This window comes from Peromyscus californicus, unplaced genomic scaffold, assembly GCF_007827085.1.
Source record: "Peromyscus californicus insignis strain IS unplaced genomic scaffold, ASM782708v3 Scaffold_11__1_contigs__length_118956290, whole genome shotgun sequence".
NCBI classification, from domain to species: Eukaryota; Metazoa; Chordata; class Mammalia; order Rodentia; family Cricetidae; genus Peromyscus; species Peromyscus californicus.
Genome location: NW_026294402.1, coordinates 43740439 through 43766454, shown reverse-complemented (window position 1 = coordinate 43766454; position 26016 = coordinate 43740439). Strand labels below are relative to the sequence as shown.

Genomic DNA, 26016 nt, shown 5'->3' with positions numbered 1-26016 from the left:
ACATAGGTGCCCTGCATTCACCACCCATGGACTAAGCTGTTGTGGAAGCTACATGGCAGTATTGGGTACCACTGTCCTCAGAAACCCTGCTTCCCATCAGTCTCCTTCCAGGAGGAAGAGCTAGTCTCTTCGCAGTCAGCATTCAAGCCTCAGCTTTGCTGTTCCCAACCACAGGACGTTAGACAAGCTGCTTAGCCTCTTTGGGACACAGTCGTTTGTACATCGCAGCAATCACAGTATCTACTATATGGTTTCCTTTCATTGTGAACAGAATACATGACAGAGATGACTTAAGGGAGCAGGAAAGGTTTTAGAGAAACATCAGTCTGGAGTGTTGAGGAAGACGTGATGGCTGGAGCCAGTGATGGAGGCTTCTTCCGTGTGGTGGGCCAGGAAGCAGAGAACAGCCGGAACTAGGGGTTGGGCTTTATCCTTTAAAGGGCTTCTCCCGGTGACGAGAGGTTCCAGAGCCTTGAAAATAGTACCTGTGGGAGACATTTAGCTTTCAAACTGTCACACCGACGTCATAAGACTTCTGTATAACAAACTGACACAAGGCTCAAAAGCACCAGGCACACCACCTTACACAAAGTGAGCCTTTGACAAGTGATACTTGCTGTTGGCTGTCATTCTATTAATGTCAAAGCCTACAAGCTATACTGCTGTAGATACCAGCTCCCTGTTCCTATGACCTGCCAAGGTAGAGAGCACCCAGTCTTCCCAGATGGCCCATGCTCTCCTCCAAATGCTGTTGGACTTGTGGTAGCTCTTCTAGGGTCTGTGTTTACCTGGAAGTCCCATTATCCTCCACTCTACTGTTAGACATTTCAAATCCTCCCCATGGGTTCCCTCCCTTGTTAATGCGATTACACATGGTGATTGTTTCATTAAGCGCCTTTTCATAGAGTGTTTGGTAAATACCTGGCAGAACGTGAAAGCTAATTATCATCTTAATTGGTGAAGATGAACTGGTACATAATATGTGTGATTTAATTATCAGGGCAAGCCCTATGAAGGTTAATAAGAAATGAAAACTCATAAGCAGAGGTTCTGGGATTTCTGGGCAGGTAATTGCTAAGCTTTGGTGACAACAGAGCTAATTTCTACAACTTTAGCACCTCGGGGTGCTAGCCTTTCCCTTTGCCTGGATCAAAAGATGAGAGCTGCAGCCTTATCAATACGTAGAATGAGTCCTCTGGCTGTTTAGTGTGTTCACTTATGTGAACACACTTTCTCTCTCTCTCTGTACATTTTCTCCTCAACTTCACTGAGATACATGAGGTACATATTAAACAATTTTGAGAGCGAGAGAAAGGAATTACTCAGTTCATTGTCTGTGTGCTCTTTTGGCCTTGGATCCCTTCTTTCCAAAAGGCCTGGGATGTTCTTCACATTGACTCGGCCACCCCCCACCTTGCTGTCGTGCCCCGTGACTGACCCTTTTCTCCCACCATCTTGGACTTGTCCCATCACAACACACGATCCCCAAGTTTGCTTGAGAACCAACTCTCTGGTAAACAAATGTTGCCTTTCTAGAAGCCTCTTCAACCACGTGGACTCTTCACCCTAACTGCAACTCTGCTCTCTCCCGGGGCTGCTGCTTCCCCTGCAGGCTTCACATTAGGATCTCTTCTCTTCCTTCTTCAACACAGAGATCTCCATCAGGAGCTGAGGCTGGCATCCCCTGCCCTCTCCAGTATTATGTGCAGACATTTCCCTTCCACTCTCAGGGCAGGATAGCACCTTCCCCCAATCTCGGCTTCCCCAGAGCCCCTGATAACACGCTTTCTTCACTGGGAACTCCAATCCTACCTCTAGGTTCCCTTGATGCACCCCCTCATCCAGCTGTCCTTTCATTGCACGTCTATCCATTGCATGGACCACCTCTCTAACGTCTAGGCCTCTCTCAGGATTGTTCTCCTCGGCTTCCACTTCCTTCGCCTCCTGTCTAACCATTGCCTGAATCTGACAGCATCCCAACAGCTCCTTCGATATCTTATTTACTATTCCTGCTCAGACACTTGTACGCTCACTCATCTTTATGCTGGGCATCACCCCCTTGCTCCCCGTATCCTCTCCATAGACTCCACCTTCCTCCTTCACCATCTACTTTGGACCTTGTGGTTTATGATTTAAATTTAATTATCATTAAATTTTATCATGTATCATTTAAATGACCTTCCTGCCACCATTTTATTCTCTTGCCATTCCAAACTATTCCTAACCCACAATTCTTTCTTCCTCCCCCTCTTGGATATGGCTCACTGCAGGCAGAGTACTTCTCCCTGCTTTATGGTGGTTGAGACTGAGATTTCCATGTGACTTGCTTTGAATAGCCGAGTGTGGGCAGGGGTGATGATGCGCTGGTTCTGAGCCAGGGCCTTAGAAGACCTCAGATATTCCTGGTCCTCCTTCTTCAGCCTTTGCCAACAAGAGGAGGAGAACATGTCTGGGTAGCTTTGGGGTTTGAGGAGAAGGGAGCAGACTCAGACACACAAACCTGCAATGTAATCCAGAACCACACAGCTAGCATGCAGACACATGAGCTCAATACGTGTTTATTATAACTATAAACCACGGAGTTTGGGAGTAGTTTATTACATGACATCGTTGCATCAGTAACTAATAGAGTCTCCTGGATCTTAATCCTCCTTCCAGACCTCCCCATCAATATTCAAACATGTATCTCTCCCAACTTGTAAAGAAATCTAATTCTCCCCCATCCCTGGCCCCTCTGTGGCCTTTCTACCTGCTGCCACCTCACTGTCTCCTCTCAGGTGAGATCTGCCTTTTCTTACAGTCTTCCAGACTCACCTCCTTTTCTTGCCTCACCCTCCTGCAGTCTGACTGTGTTCCCCACTTCCCTGAACCTGCTTTTCCCGGGGTTTATCCAACTAATATTTACTGGGTACCTGCTCTGTGCTTTGCCTAGGCATCGAGGATACAAATATAAAACACTGGTAGGAGCCTTGACCGTCTGGTGGGGCATCTGGATATGTGAATACCCAACGTACTAAGCTACACAGGGGTGAAAAGGATATGCAAGGGAGTACAAAACACCCAAATCCAGAGATCAGGTACTCTTCCCTATCTAGAGGCCTCAAGTTTGACAAAGAATAAGCAGAACTCAGCAGGCAACAAAAAGGTGTGTGGGAGGGACACTTTCCAACCGTTGAGGGGAAAGAATTGCCCCCCTTAAAGACACAAATCCCATCACTCCCAGGCTTAAAACCTTCATTTTTTGTTTTTGTTTTTAATTTGTGCAGCATTGTGAGAGAAGATCTTTGGTGGTCATTTTATCCTCACTGTGCTTATCATAAGAATTTGATAAATATCTGATATTAACAAACAAAAAGTTAATATGATTCTCTCTGGTGAAATGTTAGCATCACTAGACATTGTTACTCCCTAAATTCCTTGGCGCAGTGTTATTGATAATTAAGTGCTAGAGTAAAACCAGTACGTGTTTCCTGTCCAGCACAATATCATGTGCAGAGTTGGCGCTCCATACGTGCTTGTTAAATGCATACCATGGTTGGTATTCAAGAACTTGGAATATTCTATAAACATATAGTTTGCAATCCAGTCTCAGGAAACAGAAAGTGATATTCTGAGAAGATATGATGATTTGGTAAGAATACTCCACGAATAAGTATTGATCTCATCATACTTTAAGCTTCCTGTGGCAAAGTCTATGGTTTTCCTTGGAGCAAATTGGGTCAAGATACAGGCAGACTGCAGCACCAAAGGCCAGATTGAACTCAACATCAAATAACAACTCTTGCTCCCTAATAGCTGAGTCTCAAATGGACTCTGATTGAAAACATCTGGAGCAAAAGGACAATGTGTTAGCATATACATAAATGTTACCAGGCAGAAGAAAAAACACCATCACATTTTCCCTCTCTATATGCAAGTTCCTGTAAGACAGGGACATACATTCATAACAGTAGACATGGATGCACAACTCCCAAATTGAGTCACATCGCTCAGACCAGAGACCCATTTCTTAGGCAAAGCTGCAAGTCCATTGGAATTCCTAAAGCCTTGAAATGGCCCTAATGTAACTAACTGTCAGTTTAATCTGCTTACAAATCTTAATGGATCGGGAAGTATCTGAGATGAAATGAGAGAACCACTGAGGCTAACAGAACCATCGTAAGAGTGCTCTATGGGAAACTGGTACTGCCTGAGTCCCAGCCATGGCTGCACATGGTGGGCAATACCATCAGGTGTGTTTGTGGGAAGGGAGTGCACACAGTCTTTGTGACCATCCAGAGTTTATTGATGCCTATTGATTGATATTCTATGTCAATTGTATCTACATCAACTTGCTCTTCACAATTTTGAGTCATTTTATTCTTATATCACAGAGAGATTAGGATTTTCCTGGCACTAGAACTTTAAACCTACATTTTGGTGGGTTTTTGTCCTGGGAACTTTCACTTCTTTATAACTTGCATGCAAATGAAGTATAGGAGAAGCTATAGCTGGATAAAAATATAAGGAATGAAATTCAGCTAGCTGAGTCCCAGCAACCTGGGACAACTGCCGATAACTGGCTGATATATAATTCCCCTGGACCTTGGCATAATTTCTAAAATAAAACTTGGAGCATACCGTGCATATAATTTTATATCCTGATTTTTATTTGACAGTGTGCACTGAACATCTTTTCATGTCCATAAATCACTCCCTACACATACCATTGTTAGAGCCATGCAGCGTTCTACTTTACAGGTGGTGGTGATGATAATCTTTTGTCTGACATCTAAGTTGTCACCGAGCTTCAGATGTCGTAGCAGTAATTGATGGCTCCGTGGACCTCTTCGTGCATTCTGAATTACCCCCTTGAGTCTTTGCCCTCCTTTCTGCTCTCCCTTCTTTATCCCTTTGCCTTCCTCTCACTCTCCGTCATCTTTGTATCCAAACCGTACCTCCTAGGGCCCCTTAAACCACCGTGTTCTCTGCCTTTACTCTGCTCTAGAATCTACTCTTCTCGTGTCTCAGAAAGTTCTCCCACCACGTGCAATTCCTTCCTCACCCTCACTCATCCTTCATTCTCTTAAAACAGAAGGCAGGTGTGGTAGGTATCCCTTTCTTTTCCCTTTCACTGATTTGTAAGGTCCATTCATCGGAGAAGGGATATTGTCTGCCTTGGTCAACTTCCTGGAAACAATGCCAACACACAAGCAGTACTCCATCAACATCTGCAGAGTATTCAATGACTAAATTCCTCAGGACAAGAATGCTAAGCCAAAGGCCCCACTTGTTAAGGCATTGCGATGCATGTCCTAACTGGTCGCTTGCAAGGCCTTGCACTGACTTGCTTTTGCTCTGACAGTGTGTAAAGTTACTCATTTCCCCACAGCCTTGATGCATGTGAAAATTTGAGAATCATTGCTCGTTATGGGATCTGTCTAGGGAGCCCTGACTGGAATGATGTGCAGTGGTTCGTGGAGGAGGCTCAGCACAGTAGGGTAGAAACATGAAAGTTCGTGTTTTCCAAGCTTTGCTTTCTGCTGTGTTCTGTTGAATTCCCTTTCCCCATCACTTAGTGATATTTTGGGCAAAAAAATAAATGTTCCTGTCACTTTTAGTTATTAAAAACTCAGACTAGTTAGTTACAAACTCAAAATGTGTGTTTGTTTCAAAGCTCTTCTTTCCCCCTGCCATCCCAAGGCCCAGGAGGCTCTAGGGACCCAGAGGTAGGAGGAGCTGTGTGGCATCTTCTTTCACTTCTCTGCTCTTCCTTCTCTTGTCTTTAGCTTTTCTAGACTTGGGAGTAGAAAAATGGATGAGGAGATGACAGGCACTTCATCCCAGAGAGGAGCAGAAGTCATGAGGGGGGCTTCACCAATCTTGATCTAATTAGTTCTGGTTCTGCAGGAAGTCAGTGATCAGTCCTGGTATGGCAGTTCCCGTGTGGACTGTAGGATTCAACCAGGACTTCAACTTCATATAAGGACTAACTCACTTGGATAAAGGTAAAGTCTCCACTAACATGTACCCTGCCACCTCTGAAAGGAGATCTCATCACTTGCTCTAGCAACCAGCCTGGCAGGTCCCAGCTCTTGCCCCTCCTAATCCCACACCCCTTTAGGTCAATCCACAGAAAAGGTTGGTTTTCCTCTCTGTCCTTCAAAGATCAAGGGGAAAAAGAATGGAAGCACCGCCAGCTCTTCCTCCATAGGCCCTGGTTGTGAAGCTATTGCCTCAAAATGAAGCAGTCCTTCCTCAAGGGTGTGGGGAGGCTCAGAAGACTCAGAAAGTACAACTCACTAGGTTCAAGGAGCTCCTGAAAGTAACAGGATTCACAAAGTCCCTCCCTAAGGTTATAGAAGCACCAGCAATGGCTAGGAAGAGGAGATTTAGGCTGAGCTGCCTGCACGTTGTGTAGGAAGCTCCAGAAATGCAGCTTTGTGATTCATTGCCCATGTTGAGGTGGGCTTTTAGATGATGTAACTGCTTTTGAGTCATCCACATTCTTAGAAATAACTCCTTACCCATACTCCTGTAGGTAACTCAAATACACTACCAGTGGTTTCTTTGGCCTTTGGTACTCTATCTAGGGTGAACAGAGATTTGTTCATGTCTCAGCAACCCTACACAGTACTCTTCTCCTCTGCTGACATGAGCTACATTCATAGCTCTTTTGCAAAAATCTCTAGACCACAAATGGCCACTGGTCTCTGGCCATGTATGTCTCCCAGGGTAGACAAAGGACATGATACTGCAATTGTAATCATTCTGTAGCCATCTCATCACACCATTTTCTATCCTCACCTTATATAAATGAGAGTAGAGGGAAAGAGGTCAGAACAGAAGGCAGGTCTTGGGTGGTAGGTCAATCCTGCAACCTGGGACTTGCAAACAGCACTGTCAGAATGTGTTGGCTCTGCTCCTCGGCCTATCTAATTGGAACACAGGCTTCATTGATGTTTCTCTCATGCTTTGGTTTGGGTCTTGGCAGCAGTTCTGGGCAGCATAACAATCTCATCATTTTGCTGCAGATGTGCCCAACCTAATCCACAACAATATTTATGTAATTATTGCAGAAATCAACTGCATATGGCTATTTCCTGAAGTAACACTGGGGGGAAAAAGCTGCAGGTGAGACTAAGAAATTTGTGATTAAAGGGAAAATGCCCACATAAAAGAAGTGAGTTTGATCCAGAATCTTGCAAGGTAGGACTCTGGGAGGATAAATAGTGGGACCACGAAGAAGTACTGGCTCTTGTGCCTCCAGGAGCTTGGAAGGTCAGGAACCTCTTGTTCAGACTTACCTGTAGTTAGGGGTAATCAGATGTCACATGCAAACTACAGAGGGAGAAGAGGCCCTAGTGAAACCCTGCACTGACTTTGTCCACCAAATGCAAATGCCACATCCAGTTGAGCAAAGACTGGCTGAAATCCCCGCCTTCCCACTGTCAATGTGTGTAATGGTCCATTTGGTCACTTCCAGCACCTGAGCTTTTAAAGTTGATTGAAGAACCCATGGGTGGGAGGATGAATGGCAGGAATTCTTCCAGCCCCAGTATCCACTGGAAAGAAAATCTGGGACAGGGTCTCAATGAATCATTCGCAATGACAGGGCCCTCTCTTCCTTGCTAGGTGGTCTGTGGAAGTCAGATGCTCACTGAAGCAATTACAGTCAGAGTGTCGGTGGCCTTGGGATTCATTAATCTTGACTTCAGTGGCATTGATTTCTTGTTTAGTAATTAGCTTACCAGAGCCCTTGATGGCATAATCTGTCCATTTACATAATTAAGACAGAAGTCTTAGGTTTGGATGGTAGCCAGAGCACTGGAGACTGGACACTAAGGGCAGCAGGTGCAGGACAGCTTGGAGTCCCGGTCTTACCAGCTGATCCCATTTACCCCTGTGACTTCAGTGGCCTGAGAACTTCTCTTTAGGCACATATATTGGAAGGCTGATGCCAAGGAGATTAGTCTACTAAAACTGGACTTAGAGAGAGACTCTGATTTTTAAAAATATCTTCACAGTTTCATTCTTGTTTCTTCAAAGAACAAAGCCCAGTTATCCTTCCCTTTAGTATAGACCAGTCAGTGAATCAGCAACAGTGCTCACTCGCGCTCTCTCTCTCCCTCCCTCCCTCCCTCCCTTACCCCTTCTTCTTCTTCTTCTTTCTTTCTTTCTTTCTTTCTTTCTTTCTTTCTTTTTTTTCTCTCTCTCTCTCTCCCTCTCTCTCTCTCCTTCCCACTCCCCTCCTCCTCTTCCTCACAATTTGTTCTGGGGTGGAGGGATGATTACTGGATTATGATGCTATTCAAAAAGCTCCCTGAAAACCCACACTAGGGAGAAACTGAGGCCTTCTTCCAACTGACAGCATGCACTGGTTAGCCACACTAGTGAGCTCCAGTGGAAGTGAGTCCTCCAGCCTCCGCCAAGCTTTCAAATGACTGCAGCCCAGAAGTCAAGCCTGTAAGACCCCAAGAAAGAACCTGCCAGCCAAGTTTTTCCCAGATTCCTGACTGTGAGATAGTAAATGTTTATTAGGATATATGTTTTTTAAAATGATTTATTACATAAGTAAACCATGCACAACAAAGGGTTTTATTATGGCATTTTTATTCATGTACATAATATATTTCAGTCACGATCGCCATCTTATTCCCACCACCATATTCTCTCTTGTCCTCCTCACACTCCTATGGATCCCTTTCTTTTACTGACTCACCCTCTTCCTCTTTCATACCCGATGGATTTTATGAAGGCCTCTCACAGGAGCATGGGTAAGGATTTGTTTGCAGAAGCACAGGTACCTTCCCAGTGGCTACACAACAGAAGAAAATCTCTCTCTCTCCCCTCCACCAACCATGAGCTGCACATAAATTCTCAGGGAGGGCTGAGCCCCATGATTCCCAACCCATAGCATGACAGGCTACTGATAGGCTCAATTATGTGCAGGCCTTGTGCAGATTAATCACAGCTTCTATGAATTCTAGAGTGTAACAGACACGCCATGCTCGTAAATCAGCATTCTCCACTTCCTGCCCATCCTCTGACTCTTACATTCCTTCTGCCCTGTCTTCTGAAGTTCCCTGAGCCCTGGAGGGAGTGATATAGATGAACCACTTAGGACTGAGCATTTAACAGTCATTCTCCTAATTACGTTAACCAGTTATGAGTCTCTGCAGGCATTTTTGCCTACTGCAAAAAGAAGCTTCTCTGACCGAAGCAGACAGGAGTGCTATTGTAGTGGGTAGCTGTTCCAGCTTTGACCTGGAAGTACTACCCTCACTGAGGCTTCTGGTAATTGTCATGCCTACTCATGGCCTGCCCCAGAGGCAGGGCCGAGATGGGAGCCTTAAGACCCGGGATCCAAATATGCTGGTCTCTTGGTTCTTGGTAATCCTGGATGTTGAATGGTAGACTTAGCAGAGTTCTCCAGAGAGCACCGCTGGACTGCACTTCACCTCTCCCAGACCCTGTAACAACCCCTTTACTTGTAAGTTACCCCCCAAAATAGACCTCCCTTTTAACTACGTGGAGTTGCCTTAATAATTCCACCAATATGCTATTCTATGATCCTAAGCATAGTCAATTAGAAGGCAGCTTGGTAGGCACATCATGTCTCTATTTAGCAAAACAATAGTAGGATCCTCACTAGGGTCTATGATCTCTCTCGGCATGGTCTTTTGACAGAGTATACAGAACCAGAAGTGAACTCTTTCCTGTGAATCAGGCCTCAAATCCAATCAGAAAGTAGTTGGTTACCCCATAACAGACTAGCCATTATTGCATCTTTGGGCACACCTTGCCTGTCTGGTCAGTATAGCTGCCCACAGGGTCCACAGCTGAGTAAAACTGTTGATGACAGTTCTCTGTAAACAGCCTGTATAGCATCGTCTGATACTGTGAGGTCTAGACAGCAGGAAAGAAGCTCCCAGCCCAGTTCCAGCCTGACTGCTCTATGTCCTGCAACCAGGGTAAGACACCAAGTTGTGAGGTAACCTGTTACATACAATAACTAATACATAGGATATTCATTTTTTCAATGCTGTTTTTAAAGTGTGCATGATTTGTCTGCATGTATGTATGTCTGTGCACCACATCTGTGCCTGGTAACCCAAGGAAATGAGAAGAGGGTGTCTAATCCTGAGAGTGGAGTTATAGAAAGTTGTGAGCGTCTGTGTGGCTGCTGGGACTCAAACTCAAGTTCTCTGCAAGAGCAGCCGGTGATCGTGATCACTGATCCATCTCTTCAGCCCCCAATGCTGTTTCTTGAAGAAAGAATCTGATCAAAATAGACCATAAATTCCTCTGGCAAGAACTTGCCTTATAAAAATGTGTCTAAGATGTAAGTAATCATCTTTATAAAAGGTTTATTGTGGCATCCTCTCAATAGTAAAAAGAGAGAGCAATGGGCATTCATATCAATAGAGTTGAATAAATTACAGAGAAAAGCCGAATAATTCCATCTAGGCATTAAATTTGCACTAAAAAAAAACCCTCAGAATTCCAAATCCAGATGGTTTAATTAGTAGGTGTCTTAGTTAAAATTTCTAGTGCAGTGATTTAAAAAAAAATGAGTAAAAACAATTTATGGAGAAAAGGGTTTGTTTCATCTTACGGCTTGTGGTTGATTATCCAGGGAGGCCAGGGCAGGAATTCAAGGCAGAACCTGGAGGCCGGAATTGATGCAGAGGCCCTGGAAGACCCGCTTACTGGCTTGCTCCTCATAGTTTGTTCAGTCTGATCTCTTATGATATCTGGGACCAACAGCCCAGGAATGGCGCTGGTCACAGGGAGCTGGGCCCTCCCACATCAACCATCAATCAAGAAAAGATACCACAGGCTGGCCCACTACTTTTTTCAATCAAGGTTCCCTCTTCTAAAAGGACTCTAGCTCCTGTCAAGTTGACGACATAAACTAGACAGCACTGTAAGTTTACCAGCAATTTATGGGGGAAAAAAGTATAAACCTTTATACAAACAATCTTGAAGAAGAAAAAGAGAGAGGGAGAAGAATTCCCAAGTTAGGCAGAATGTTAATTCTAAAAGTTGACAGAAATAATTTTTAAAAGGAAAATTATATGTAATCATGATTCATTAGCAGATTCAAAAATTTTCAAAAAGCATCTAAGAAATAGCAGTAGGGGCTGATGAGACGGCTCAGGTGAAGGAACCTGCAGCCAAGCCTGATGACCTGAGTTTGATCCCCAGAACCCACGTGGTGGAGGGAGAGAACTGACGATCAGAAGCTGTTTTCTGTCATCCATTTGTGCAAACGTACTCCCTATAAATATAACACAGAAATGAAAGACTGATTCAAAATTGTTAAAAAAAAAAAAAGTAAACCGAAGTAACTTACTTTATGATGAGGTAATGAGGACTGAGTGTTCCAAGGTCTCTTACTCTCTGCAGAGTGTCTCCATCAAACCCCTCCCCCACCAGGGCTCAGACAACCCTGTGGAAGAGGAGACAGAAAGAGCAGAAGAGACCGAAGGGATGGAAGACACGGAGAAAGCAAGGCCCTGCAAGCCAACATGATCAAAGGTCACAGGAACTCACAGAGACTGAGGCAGCGTGCACAGGGCCTGCAGGGTCTGCACGGGGCCTCCACATCGATTTTATGGTTTCCAGGTTAGCGTTTCTATGGGATTCCTGAGTGTGTGAACAGTGGGTCTCTGACTCTTGTGCATTCTCCTGGGCTCTTGCCCTTCTGTTTGTTTTGTCAAATTCCAATGTGTCAGGCTTTATTTTATTTTATTATTTTATTATTATCCCTGTTTGTTTTCTAAGGAGAGACAGAAAGGGAGTGTGTCTGGATGGGAGGGGAAGTGGGGAGGAATTGGAAGGCATACAGGAAGGGGAAACTGTAATTGGGATATATTATGAGAGAAAAAAATCTATTTTCAGAAAAAGAAAAAGAAAAAGAGACCACAAATTTGGGGGGGAGCTGGGGGGGCATGGAAGGAGTAGGAGGGAAAAAAAGAAGGGGGAATGATGTAATCATATTTGAACTAATTTTTTATAAAAAAATAAAAAGAAAGAAAAGCCATTGGGGAAAGTGATGGGGAGAAAAACACATTATCACAAAGTGGGAAATTATCTCTTGACAAAATGCAATATTTATTGATGATTTTAAAGACTCATTTACCTGGAAAAACACAGAAAGAGAGCTTTCTTAACACTAGAGAGGAATGTTAGGAAACAGAAACAGATGTTTAATACTAATGCCTGCAGCCTAGCATTGTATTGCAGATCTTGTCTGGAGCATTAATGCAAGAAAAATAAATCAAAAATACAAAGATTACAAATGAAGAAATAAAATGTCACTGCTCACTGACAAAATTATTATGTACCTAGAAATTATGAAAGAGTTTACAATTAAACTACTATCATTAATAAAAGATTAGTAAGCATGCTATATACAAAATATGGTATTTTGCATACCAGCCACTAATAGAAAATGAAATGTATGAATTACATATTTTGTAATACCATCAAAAACTGTCAGCATCTAGGAATACAGCTGTCTTCCACTATGACGGACATTAAAGAGTTTTGCTAAAATGGAAATCAAGGCTTCTGGGGTTGCATGGTATAAGATACTGCGTCCATGTAACACAGTAGATTAGAAGGGTCAGGATAATAAATGATCAATTCTACTCCAGAGAGAAAATGACAAGCTCACTGGGAATAATTAAAGGGGTGGTTGGAAAGGTGGTAACTGTAGAGGCACAGAAGCACAGGATGGTGAAAATGAGCAAGGTTAACATGGCTTCAGCCATGGCTCTGCAGCATGACAATGAAAAGGCCAGCTATGCAGATTTAGTAAAAGGAACCCAGGACCCCTGCCTAGGAAAGAAGTCCTCCAGCATAATGGGCCAGCAATCTAGAAGAGGTTCATTCTATCTGTCACCGTATATTGGAGACTGATAGAAACCTCAGAAACCCTCTTGAGAAGACACCTAGTATCTAAGACTGAGCTACCCTGAGACCCTGACAACAATAACAATCACAAGTCAAGGATACTGAAGTCAACCAACCATAGGGTGGACACAGGTTTGGGAAGCAGTCTGGAAGACGTAGTGAACATACCAAGAAGTACAGATGCCCTGGGGGTCAGCTTGAAGGATACAGTGGTTGGAAGCCCCATTCTCTGTAGCAAGCCATTGACCTCAATACCTGAGAATAGCTGTAGAATTTGATAGCCCTGACCCTGAAGTCACAGGAACCACCTATTTGTCACAAATTTGATTACCAGTGAGACTGAAAACTCTGAAGTTGCAGTGTCCTCCTTGACTTCTACAGCCCAGCTCTCCAGCAGTGTATTTGCTGCTGAGTAGGCTTGGAAAGCACAGACACTGATTCTCTTTTTACAGATAGATCTCAATGATGTTTTCTCCTTCCTCTCTTCAGTGTACTCAGGAGACACTTAGCCAGAACACTGGCTTGTTGTGGAATATTACTTTAACAAATACTAAGAAAAAAATCAAAATTAGTTCTTGTATCTTATATCATAGTAGAATAAAACCAGAAACTATTAGCAAAATAAGGTAATGAAGCTATACAAATACATGAAAAGTTGACCAATATACTCTTGAATGATCAATAGGTCACTGAAGAAATTGAGGAGAAATATTTTAAATCCTAGAATAAAGCAAAATAACAGCACAAATTATCAGAAATGTTGGGATTCACCAAGTTCTAAGAGGGAAGTCTATAGCTAAAAGCATTTACACCTTAAAAAAAAACTCAAATAGATAAATATACACCATGAGGCCTTAACAAAGCAAGAACAAACCAGACCTGGTGGTGCAGGCCAGTAATTCTAGCTACTTGGGAGGTTGAGCCTGGAAGATTGCAAGTTCAAGACCCACTTGTATTACAGAGTAAGGCCAAGTGTAACTTAGTCAGACCTTGAGTCAAACTTGAGAAAAGAATTTTAAGAGGGCTGAGGATATAAATACGTGGCTCAGTGGCAGAGCACTTATTGGCACAGATGAAATCTCTTATTGAATTCTAATAATGAAGAAAGAGAGAGAAAGAGGAGAGGGAAGGAAGGAAGGGAAAAGAATGAGTAAAACCCAAATCAGTAGATGGAGAGAAATACTGAAAATCGGGGCAGAAATTAATGAAGTGGTGATGAAAAAAAAATAGCCCAAAGAATCAAGAAACCAATGTGTTACAGCTTAAATATGAAATGTTCATGTGGTTGAACACCAGGTCCCAAGCAGATGACACCGTTTGGGGATGTTATGGAATCTTTTAGACCTGGTGCCTAACTGGCAAGTGAAGGCCATTGGAATAGAGCCAGAGAGTCATAGCTAACTCCAGGTATGTCCCAAAATAGCTGCTTCCTGATCTGCCAAGGTGTGAGCAAACCACCTCACCTCGTGCTCATTCCGCCAAAGACCCAGACATTTCACCACCAAGCCTTTCCCATTATGATGGTCTGGGTGCTTTAAAAGTATGAACCAAAATAAATCTTTACTCCATTAAATTGCTTCTTGTAAGGTATTTGGCCATAACAACAATAACAACAACAAAAATAACTAATACTAAAAAAAAAAAGTTGGTTCTTTGAAAAGCTTGACAAATCCTTGGCCAAACTCACTAAAAGAAAGTGAGGAAAGGCTAGTATTAATAAAATTAGAATTAAAGTGGGACATTAAAACAGATGCCAACCAAATCCAGAGACTCTTTGGGGAATACTTTGAAAATGGATTTCTAAAAGGATAGAAATGATAGATCTGTAGACACGCCTGATCTACCAAAATTAAATCAAGAAGACATAAACATCTTAAAGAGATCTACAATGAGCAATGAATGGAAACAGTCACCAAGAGTCTCCTGTGGTGATATATTGTGTCCCCCAATATATTGTGCATCCTAATAAACTTATCTGGGGTCAGAGGACAGAACAGCCACTAGCTGACATAGAGCCCAGAAAATGGTGGCACATACACCTTTAATGCTATCACTTGGGAGGCAGAGATCCATCAGGATCTCTGTGAGTTCAAAGCCACACTGGAAACAGCCAGGCATGGTGACTCATCCCAGGAAGTGATGGCAGAAAGCAGAAAGGTATATAAGGTGTGAAAACCAGGAACTAGAGCTGGTTAAGCTTTTAGCAGCAGTTCAGCTGAGATTCATTCTGGATGAGGACTCAGAGGATTCCAGTCTGAGGAAACAGGATCAGCTGAGGAACTGGCGAGGTGAGGTGGCTGTGGCTGGCTCTGTTTCTCTGATCTTTCAGCACTCACCCCAATACCTGGCTCCAGGTTTGTTTTTATTAATAAGACCTTTTAAGATTTGTGCTACAGTCTCCCAATAAAGAAAAGCCCAGGCCTAGGTAGGGTCACCACAGAATCTTACCAGGCTAAATAAAAAAATACAAGTTCCATATGATTTCATAAAAAATAAACTGTCAGCCGGGAGGTGGTGGTGTATGCCTTTAATCCTAGCACTTGGGAGGCAGAGGCAGGTGGATCTTTGTGAGTTCGAGGCCAGCCTGGTCTACAGAACGAGATCTAGGAAAGGTGCAAAGCTACACAGACAAACCCTGTCTCGAAAAATCAAAAAAATAAATAAATAAATAAAAGTAAAATAAAATAAAAAAATAAACTGTCAAACTCATTCTTTAAGGACAGTAATATTCTGGTATCAAACCTGGGTAAGGTCATAACAAAAACAGAATACTAATAGACAACTTCTCTGATGAACGTAAATGCAATAATTCTCAATAGAATACTATTATACTGAGCTCAGCAACACATTAAAAAAAAAAAGCCACACACTACGATCATGTTGTTTTCATTCCATGAGTGTAAGAGTAGTTCAATACCATAGATCAATAAATGTAGTACAGCATACAGACTTGGGGCTAGAAACCACACGGCTTCTCAAATCAAAGGGATCATGCAGAAAATACATTTGACAGAATTCAATACATTTTACTAGAAAAGCCCCCAAAGAAAGTAGAAGCACAAAGAGCATGCCTCAACATAATAAAGGCTGTATAATAAATCCATTGCCAGCATCATATGAAATGGAGAAAAACCAAAAGCATTCCATTTAAAATTAAGAGCGAGACAAAGGGGCCCACTCTCTCTGTACTTATTCAATATAATGGGAATACAAATGGGAAAAGAGGAGTGTGTGTGTGTGCTGGGGGAGGGGCATATCACGTATACTAGCTAAAAAAAAAAAAAGGGAAAGAAAAAGAAAGTGGAAATAAAACCTCCCTCATTGACAAGCAATATGATCCTATATTTAAAAGACCCTAAAAACTCCACCAGTTAAACACTTTCAGCAAAGTAATAGGATGTAAAATCAGCATACCTTAACCGAGAGTTTTTCAAGCCAGGTACAGTGGCTTACGTGTAATGCACTCAAGAGTCTGAGGCAGAATGATTGTAGTGAGGTACAGAGTGACTTCCAGGATAGCCTGGGCTATAGAGTAAGTCCTGGTCCAAAACACAAACAAACAAAGAAAAAAGTAGCCTTCCTACTTTTTTTTTTTTTTTTTTTTGGTTTTTCAAGACAAAGTTTCTCTGTGTAGCTTTGAAGCCTCTCCTAGAAGTATCTCTGTAGATCAGGCTGTCCTTGAACCCACGGAGTTTGGCCAGCCTCCTCTGCCTCCCGAGTGTTGGGAGTAAGGGTGTGAGCCACCACCACCCAGTGCCTTTCTACTTTTACCAACACACTTACTGAGGATGAAATCATGGGGTGTGTGTGTGTGTGTGTGTGTGTGTGTGTGTGTGTGTGTGTGTGTGCTGGGGGAGGGGGGACATATCATGCACACTAGCTTTAAAAAAAAAAGAAAGGAAGGAAAAGAAAAGGAAAGTGAAAATAAACCCCAATGGAAGAGGTGAAAGATTTCTACAACAGCGACTCTCAAACACTGAAGACGGCAGTGGACAGCTGCAAGAATCCTGTGCTCACAGACTAATGCCGTGCAAACGACTGCATTGCCTAAGTGATCCGCGGGCCCACCATAACCCACCCCTCCTCATCTGTTTCCTTGAGGACAGCCACTTTGATTTGACTGTGATGGCTTCTCAATGATCAGGGTACTGTGGATGACAAGAAACACTTTGTCTCATACCATAACATGTCACTTTGTGATGCAGATAGGAGTAAGATTTGCTCATCAGACATGTCTCACAGTGCATTCCAGAGTTCTATGTTTATAGATTTTCATACCGATGCAAAATCTCATAGATTGTAGGATGGATCAGCCAGATTTCTGCCATTGTAATGAAATGTCTGAGTTAAAATTAAAAGGAAAAAAAGGTTTTATTTTGATTCACAGTTTGGGAGATTTCAGTGTATGGTCAGGGACTGCTGATAATGAAAATACTATATACTCTTTTTTTTAAGTAGAAGATAAGATTTTAAATTTTTTACTACAAAGGTAAGATAAATGATTGATAAAATAGATATACTTACCTTGATTTAACCACAAAGTATATATGCACTGGAACATCACATGGTACATTATACATGCATACAATTTATAGAACCATTTGTAAAAGGATTAGGGTAACTGACTGCCAGTGGAAAGAAATGGCCACAATTAGGGGTGGTATGGGCAAGTCACAAAGATCTTCTGTGTCAGTTACTGAGATGTGAGAGCAGAGGAGAAATGGTTTCTTCAACACACAGGGTTAAAGATTGTCCCCCTTCCAAATTCATGTGTTCATGTCCAGGATCCTAGAAGTGACCTTATTTGAAGACAGTCTTTATTGAGGTCCTGAGGTTAAAGCAAGACTCTTAGGATGGACTGCTGTTCCATATAACTGATGTCTTTATAGGAAGAGAAAACTTGGAAGTGAAAATGTACTTACTGGGAAAACTGAAGAAAAGAGAGAAGATGGCCATATAGCACAAAGGATCCACAAACTGATCTGTCTCTTTCCATGGTGATTTGTTTCCAACCTCCAGAGCCAAGTAAGTTCGAGTCCTGGATCCTTTATCACATCAGCCTTAGGAAACTAATACAGTTGGGTAGTGGATGGCTGGAGGCTCGGTAGATAGACACATATGTAATGGAACAAGAGCAGGAAACGTGAGTGATGGATGCCCTGGTTTCCAGACAGTCACTGTAAAGCACTTTCAGTGTCGCCACTGGGTTTGAAAAACTGCAAGTGTTTGGAGAGAAAGACCATGACCAAGTATTCTTTTTCAGCAAAGAAAAACAATGCTCTTCCATGGTGTGACTTCATTTCTAGATATTTCGTGACTAGATAATTCCCCACCCAGAAAAGAGCAAAGAGCTTCAAATGAAAGAGCAGCCAGCTCATCCACAGTGACATTTAACACACACGGACACACACACACACACACACACACACACACACACAGAGAGAGAGAGAGAGAGAGAGAGAGAGAGAGAGAGAGAGAGAGAGAGAGAGAGAGAGATGCACACTCTATATGTTGACTCAAAACTTCTTTAGAGACTCTATTCCAAAACCATCAAGTAAAAACACCTCTGTGTAAGAACATTCTCACTTATTTCATTGTCCTATGTGTGACAATACAAACAATCTGGAAGCAGCTTGGCTGCTCATCCCCTGTGGGGCAGCTGGCTCAATGGTGGTTCATCTGTGGGACACTGTGTTTCAGTTCAGTGAGTTGCAGCTGCATGGTTACACGCATACTCTTAGCCACTCCCCCATGCTGTATGTCAACCGGTACTATAAAAATCATTGTACAGTCTCAATAATGATATAGTATATAACAGCATCATAAAGGACTAATGAAAGGTTGAAACAGGACATTCTCCTGTGAAGACTCTAGTAGTAGTTAAGCAACTTTATCTTCTAAGTCATTCCTACAACCCAACTGGAGAAGGAGGAGGAAGAGGAGGAGGCATCAAAGGGTAACTAGAGCCACTGACCCTGAGGCCAGGGGCAGAGGCAAGAAAGAACCCTGGAGTCAAACCAGGAAAGCAAGCTGATGGGGAGAGCCAACCATTGAACGGGGTTGACAATGGAGTTTGGATCTGGTGATGGCAATGGGGTTTATTTGTTGAGAATCCAACTCTTACAGGGGCCAGCAGGAGAACAGCAGATAGCTAAATTACTAGAAAGACTTGGGCCAGAAAATGTGGGTTTGAGAATCTGGCTTTTCCACTATCTGTGGGGCAAGGCACATGCTTCACTCGTTGTTTGTAAAAGAGGTGGAAGAGTGAATGGTGATAGAGCTAGGTGCCTACCGGCAGCGTTCACAGGCAAAAGCCATGTTATTAGTATCTGAGTTCATACAGCAGATGCTCAGCAAGGATGACAACAGTCATTATCACATCTTCCTGTGCAGACCATTCATTATAGATGCTCAACCGTGTCACTGTTGGCAACAGTATCATGATGTCTTCTTAGTCCTCAGAGACGAAAGGAGGGAAACACTCTGCCTTCCCTGCTTTCTCTTCCACAGGCCAAGAGCCTCCTGTTTCTTCATCTTTTATTATCTCTGTGTGCAGCTGAGGAATGCAGCCTTTAAACAGCTCAAATGGCTGGAAGCCAAGGGAAGAACCTATCACAACAGTGTCCTGGTAATAATTGGCCCTGATTCATTCAGGCAAATGGTTCATGTGTGCACTGTGCCGATGAAGACATCAGGGCTTGGGGACTGAGCTCAGAGACAGATTTTAATTACTCTGTGGGGAGGGGGGAGAAAGAGCTGAAGAGAGACAGCAGTTGGAGGAGGAGGAGGAGGAGGAGGAGGAGGAGGAGGAGGAGGAGGAGGAGGAGGAGGAGGAAGGAAAAGGAGAAGAGAGACAGAAGAGAAGCCAAGACTGGAGCAAGAAAAGCTTGGCTTTTTCTCAGGGACAAAGTGGATAGAGAGGCGATATGAAGCTCAGATGTTATTCATGAGAACCAGAAAGTAGTAACCTACCCGTTTCCATAAATTAGTTCTGGGCATGTTTAGATCGAATGTTCCACTCTGGGACATGCCATGGTTCAGCCCTGTCCTACACTCTGCCTGGTTGGATGAGTTAGATGGCAGGAGATATACCCATGTGCCTCCAGACTGAGAAACCCAGAAATCAAAGAGGTCCTTCCCCATCCCTTCACCTACCAGGTGAGGCACCATCATATCTCAGATGGAGGGAAAGCCTCCGAAAACTTCCCACACTGTATTCCACCTTATTCCTTTCTAAAGAAGTCAGACCTTTTGACTTCCTGTCTCACATATTCAGTAGCCCTCACAGACAAGAAACCTTCACTGGGTTTCCCTGGCAATTTTGCCGCAGCGCACCACTCTCTTTCCCTGGGGGAAGGAGAACCAGTTTCTTCTTGAGTGCTCATAGAACTTCAGGTTAGAGTCTGCCCTCTGTAGTGAATATCTGTTCTACCTAGGACCTTGAAGTGCCAGCCCCTGGGGCATGGCCTTATGGCTACCCTTGAGACCAGAGAGGCACAGAAAGTTCTTTTCTCTCCCTCGGGGGCTTGGACAGTGCAGACTGACTCAGGCAGCAGAACAGCGTGGGACAGCACCTCAGATCCTGCCTCCTATTCTGTTTAGTGAGTTTTCTTTCCTAATAAATTCCTTTTACCCTTTAATCAGACTCCCGTGGATTTCTCATTATAGCCCTCCATGAAGAATACCCAACTCCACTGAAACTTCACATTCTGCCTTCACCACGAGCAAGTAGCTGCGGTCACCCTACTCTCCATCACCCTTGGGTCCCACCAACACTTCAGAGGAGATGGGGAGAAAGAGAAGAGATGGCTTCCAAGAAAGGTTAAGGTTAGGGCCCAGGTATCATCTGTCAACTGGAGTTATCCACAGCAGCCTCAGTCCTCATGATTCACCTGATTCTTTGAGCTCAGCAGCACCCTGCCATTTGCCTTCTTTATAGTACTGTGACCGTATCACCTATCTGTTGCCCCCCAACTCTGAATCATTTTCCACAACAATCCTAAGGGGTAGACAGTGAAAGCAATTATGCTGGTTGGCTTCAACTGTAGCTGACAATTACCTGAGAAGAGAGCCTCAATAGAAACATTACCTAGATCAGGTTGGTCTTTAGGGGACTGTCTTGATTGCTGATTAGTGTGGGAAGACCCAGTCCATTGTAGGTAGACCCAATACCTGGGTAGGGGTTCCCAGATTGTATAGGACAGAAGAAATCTAGATGAGTAGAAAGCAAGCAAGAAGCCATCCATTTATTCTCTTGCTCTTAACCAAGGACGTGATGTTTCAAGTTCCTGCCTTGTCTTCCCTGCAAGATGGGCAAATAAATCTGGAACTGTTTCTTCCCTAAAGCTGCTTTTGGTTGTGGTATTTTGTCACAGCAACAGAAACAAGACTGGAATAAAATCACTCTCTGGGAAGGCTGGCCAGCCTCTTCTACCTTAGCCTCTTCTAAGTCTGGAAACTGAAGTTTGTTTGGTTTTACCTCCCTTTGGCAAAAGCCTCGCTGTACAGTGCCAGGATCTGGGGCTGCTGCCCTGGGTTGGCCTTCCTATTCTGTGTATTGCATAACAAGTGCCTTTGTTCCTGACTGAGCGTCGACATTACTCAAATGTGACAATGCTTCCTTTGCCCTTGCCCCCCTCCTCCCAGCTCATCAGCCTCAACCCATCCACACCACATCACCGTGAAAACCGAGTCAGCAGGAAACAACTGGAAACTGATATGTGATGCCTGATGAGCTGCTCTGGGTGCTAAAGAGAAACCCATGATTGGCAGCTTCTCTTGAAGGTCTCAGAATTGCTTGGGGGCCTCGTCACCTGTCAGTGCACAAGTAATAAGCTATTAAAGTTCACCTACCCCATCCAAGTGTGTGGTCACTGCAGGATTCGGGCTTCCCTAGTGTTATAGATGCCCAAGAAAGACAGGAACCTGACAAGGTCATTGGGTCCATCCTCTAGTGTCCAGGCTAACCAGACTCCAAGACCAAGGAGAGTCCATCATTTTGTTTAGTCATGAGATCCACAGTGAGGGAGGTATTCTATTCTCATTTCACAGATGAAAGCCTTGGCTTTGATGAGGAGACAGCCAGGAACACAGATGTAGGCCTGGTTTCAGCAATGGCCTTGAAAACTTAAAGAAAACATTTCCAGGCCATTGCCCCCTCTCCTGCCTCTCAGGTACTTCTGACCAAGCGCAAAGAGGGTAGGATAGGAGCCGAAGGTCTGAACTCTAAAAAGGGTTCTTTGTAGAATGGAGCCTGGGGAGAGCCTGCAGACATGATTGCCCTGCAGGAGCACCCTCCTAAGGATGTTACTCTCTCTTAATATCTTGGTATGAGTAATTAAATCAGAAGCGCTCATGAGATACAAACACACATGTCTCCAGCCCAAAGGGCAACAGCCTCACTGAGATCTAACAGAAAGGTACCACACTAAGGAAGCAGGGGATTGTGGGTGGAAGAATCCAGGATCCCCCACTAAAGCTACAAGCTGCCCACAGACTTGGGTCCCACTCATCAGCTTCTTGCTGAGAGAGAGGTCTCTCTGAGATCGGTTGGGAGTAAGTGCATTACCCAGAGCACATGCTTTTGTGGACCACTTAGGTTAGAATGTTTATTTCTCAGGATGAAAGGGTTTTATCTTTCTTTTTACCTTCAGGGAGCAACAAAAGCTATTCCTCTATGGGGGACTCCATTTCTTTGGAGAAATTTGTGGGAGCAGGCACCTCCAGCTTTTGTGTATACCTCCACTCCCAGGGCTGCCCATTCTGTGGCTTGGCAAGAGTGTAAAACCAGGTCACCAGGGATCCCAGGATTTGAGTAAAAGAAGGCAAGAATAGAAGGAAAAGTACAAGGTGCGGGAGAGGGTGGAAGCAATGTTGGAGAAAAAAAGGGAGGAAAGAGGATGTGATGGTCAATACTGATTGTCAACTTGACAGCATCTAGAATCTTCTAGGAGACTAGCCTCCAGGTGGCATGTCTCGAGTGGATTAAGGTGGGGAGCCCATCCCATGGGCTGTGTCCTGGAATAAATAAAAGGAGAAATCGGGCTGCGCACCAATGTGCATCTTCTTTCTGCTTCCCAACGATGGATGTCTTGTGACCTCCTGTTCCTGCCATCATGACTCCCTCCACCACAAGGGACTGCATCCTTGGTCCCTAAGCCAAGCAAACCCTTCCTTCCTTAAGTTGTATTTGTCAGCTGTGTTATCACTTCAATGAGCGAAGTAACAAACACAGAAATGAGGGAGAGGAGGAGTCTGGGAAATGATAAAGTGAGGAAGGGGTGGGTGGGTGTAGATGAACTTCTAAGCGGTCTTATTAAATAAAGAACATGGAGCCAAATACAGGGGTGAAAGCCTTAGAGATCAGGGAAATGGTGAGAGCCACCAACCACCTTACCTCACCAGCTCTGTAGCTTCCAAAATGCGAGCTGCTTCCTGTCTAACCCGTGTCTTTATTACCTTGCTTTTCTGCCCTCTCATTGGCTCTTAGCCCAGCTACCTCACTTCCTTGTCACTGCCTGCCTGTACAGACCTCCAGGACTCTATGGTTAGTATTGGGATTAAAGGCGTGTGTCACCACGCTTGGCTCTGTTCCCTAGTATGGCTTTGAACACACAGAGACCCTGCCTGCCAAGTGATCGGATTAAGGGCGTGTGCTATCACAGCCTGACTTTTGTGTTAATGGCTTGCTGTTTCCTCTGATCTCCAGGCAAACTTTATTTATTAACATACAAATAAAATATCACCACATTTCAGCACAAATAAAATATCACCACAGGTGGGGGAAAGAAGACCGGGAGGTGAGTCGCAGGAGCTCTCTGTTTCAGTGTGGGTTGTATGACTTGGTCCCTCCACACTTGCTCAGAACTGGCTGTCACTGATAGCGCTTTCCCTGGAGGGTGACCCAGGCTACACCGCAGAAAATAAAAGCCGTTATAGCGGTGATGATAATATTAATAAATAAAACAGACTAAAGGCAGGAGTGATTAAGTCAAAGAAAAGTTGGCTACAGAGAGTGCGCCCCACTTCCTACGCAGCTTGGATTGGTGCCTAGGGAGGATTTTAACTGCCTCCGCCACATGCTATTCCAAAGCTAGGAGAAACCTGGACATCTCAGGGGCTGCCTCACTCCTTCATTTGACAGAGAAGGCTCTGAGAAATTCAATTATTTTCTCAATACCACTCGGCAAGTTAATAACAGGTTCTGACTCAGGGGAAGCTCGGTTCCCGATCGGAGAGGTGACTGTACAGATCTGAGAGTCTGGGAGCTTTGACGCTAGTCAGCTCTGAGTTCCAATCCCAGCTCTTCCCTCTGGCCCTGCAGTTGGGGTCTGGCTCTTTTAGAGTTTCCTGTGGGAAGAATTAAGCGAAATGCAGCAGTGGAAAAAAAATTGATATCTCTCTTTTTAATATCAGCCTGGGTCAAAATTGCTTTCTGCTGCGTGAACTAGGTTCAGCTATGGGATCATAAGAAAAGAACCTTCTGTGTTAGCCCCTGTGGTGGTTTGAATTAGGAATGGCCCCCATGGATCATTTGAATGCTTGGTCATTAGGGAGTGGTGCTCATTGACAGGGACTAGGGAGTGTGGCTTTACTGGAGTAGGTGTGGCCTTGTTGGAAGAAGTGTGTCACTGGGAATGGGCTTTGGGATTTCAAATGCTCAAGCCAGGCCGTTTCCTGCTTTTCCTGCTGCCTGTGGATACAGATGTAGGACTCTCAAGCTCCTTCTCCAGCACCATGTCTGCCTGCTTGCCGCCACACTTCCCTCCATGATGACAATGAACTAAACCTCTAAACCTGTAAGCCAGCCACAATCAAATGCTTTCCTTTATAAGAGTTGCTGTGGTCATGGTGTCTCTTCACAGCAATAGAACAGTGACTAGGACAGCCCAAGACTCCAAGAGATCACAGACCAAAGGGACTCCAGGGTCTCACTATGAGGATAACATTTTTATAAAGTGTCCTTTCCAGATAACTGGGACTTGGGGGTGTTCCTCAGTTACCCCTTTCCTATTCCTGCCCCAAACTCATCTCCTTCCTCCCCATCCGTTCACCCCACAAGATAGAGATTGACACCAGCCACCATGATAGATACTAGATAGTGTGGCATTTTACATTTAAAGTCACTGAGAGAAGATAAAATGGAAAACTCAAGGCCCTCCACACGCTCTACTTCAACCGTGACACACAGCCAATGGCTATCATATAGGACGTCAGTGGAGAACGTTTTTGTCATTTCAGAATGCCACAGCATCCCCCTTATTATCCGTGCTTTCTCTTTCTGTGTTTTCTGCATCACCTACGGTCAGTGTGATGGTCAATCATCAGTTTAAGTGGCTGGGCCAGCAGCTAGCAGGTTAGGAAAACCCACTTCGGGGTACAACCGTGAGGGTGTTTCCAAAGAGGACTAAGTAATCAGGGATAATTGCCCAGAGTGTGCAAGGCACAATAGCATAGGCTGGGATCTAATAGGAAAAGGGGGAGGGGTAGAAAGCCAGCTCCTTCCTGGTCACCATGATGTGAGTTGCTCCCCCACACCCACCCACCCTGCCACAATGGACTGAAACCTCTCAAACCGTGAATTAAAACCCATCTTTGCTTTTTTAAGTTCTTCTGTTGGGTATTTGTCATAGTGACAAAAAGTCCAACACTGTCAGCTGTAGTCCAAAGATATTACATGGAAAATTCCAGAAGTAAGCAACTCATACGTTTTGTTTTGTTTTATGTTGGTTGGTTGGTTGGTTGGATGAATGGTTGATTAGACAAGATTTTGCTACACTGCCTAGGCTGGCCTGGAATTCCCTATGGATCCTCAGGCTAGCTTTGACCTCACGATCTTCTTTCCTCAGTCTCCTAGATGGGCACTATCATGCCTGGTTCTCAGTTCAGATATTTTAAATTACATGCTCATCTTAGTGGCTGGCAGAAATCTCATGCCACCCTGATCAGAACTTTGTACTGAGTTTGAATCCTCTCCTTGTCACATTTAGCCATACCATACACTCCATATGTCCCTTAATCACTTAGTAGTCACAGTACCACTGTGTCTGCCTTCAAGAAAAACTACAAGAAAGCCCCGATGCCAAAGAGCAGTGGACAGTTACCACATGCCAA

General features: G+C 44.0%; 1 long non-coding RNA gene across 1 annotated transcript; it reads left to right on the top strand.

The window, feature by feature from the left end:
• The first annotated feature begins 11374 nt into the window (after nt 1–11374).
• LOC128104106 (uncharacterized) lies at nt 11375–21376 on the top strand. Its single transcript, XR_008215879.1, has 4 exons — nt 11375–11610; nt 17793–17928; nt 19414–19531; nt 20572–21376. It is a non-coding gene; the product is annotated as an uncharacterized LOC128104106 (long non-coding RNA).
• The last annotated feature ends 4640 nt before the right edge of the window (nt 21377–26016 follow it).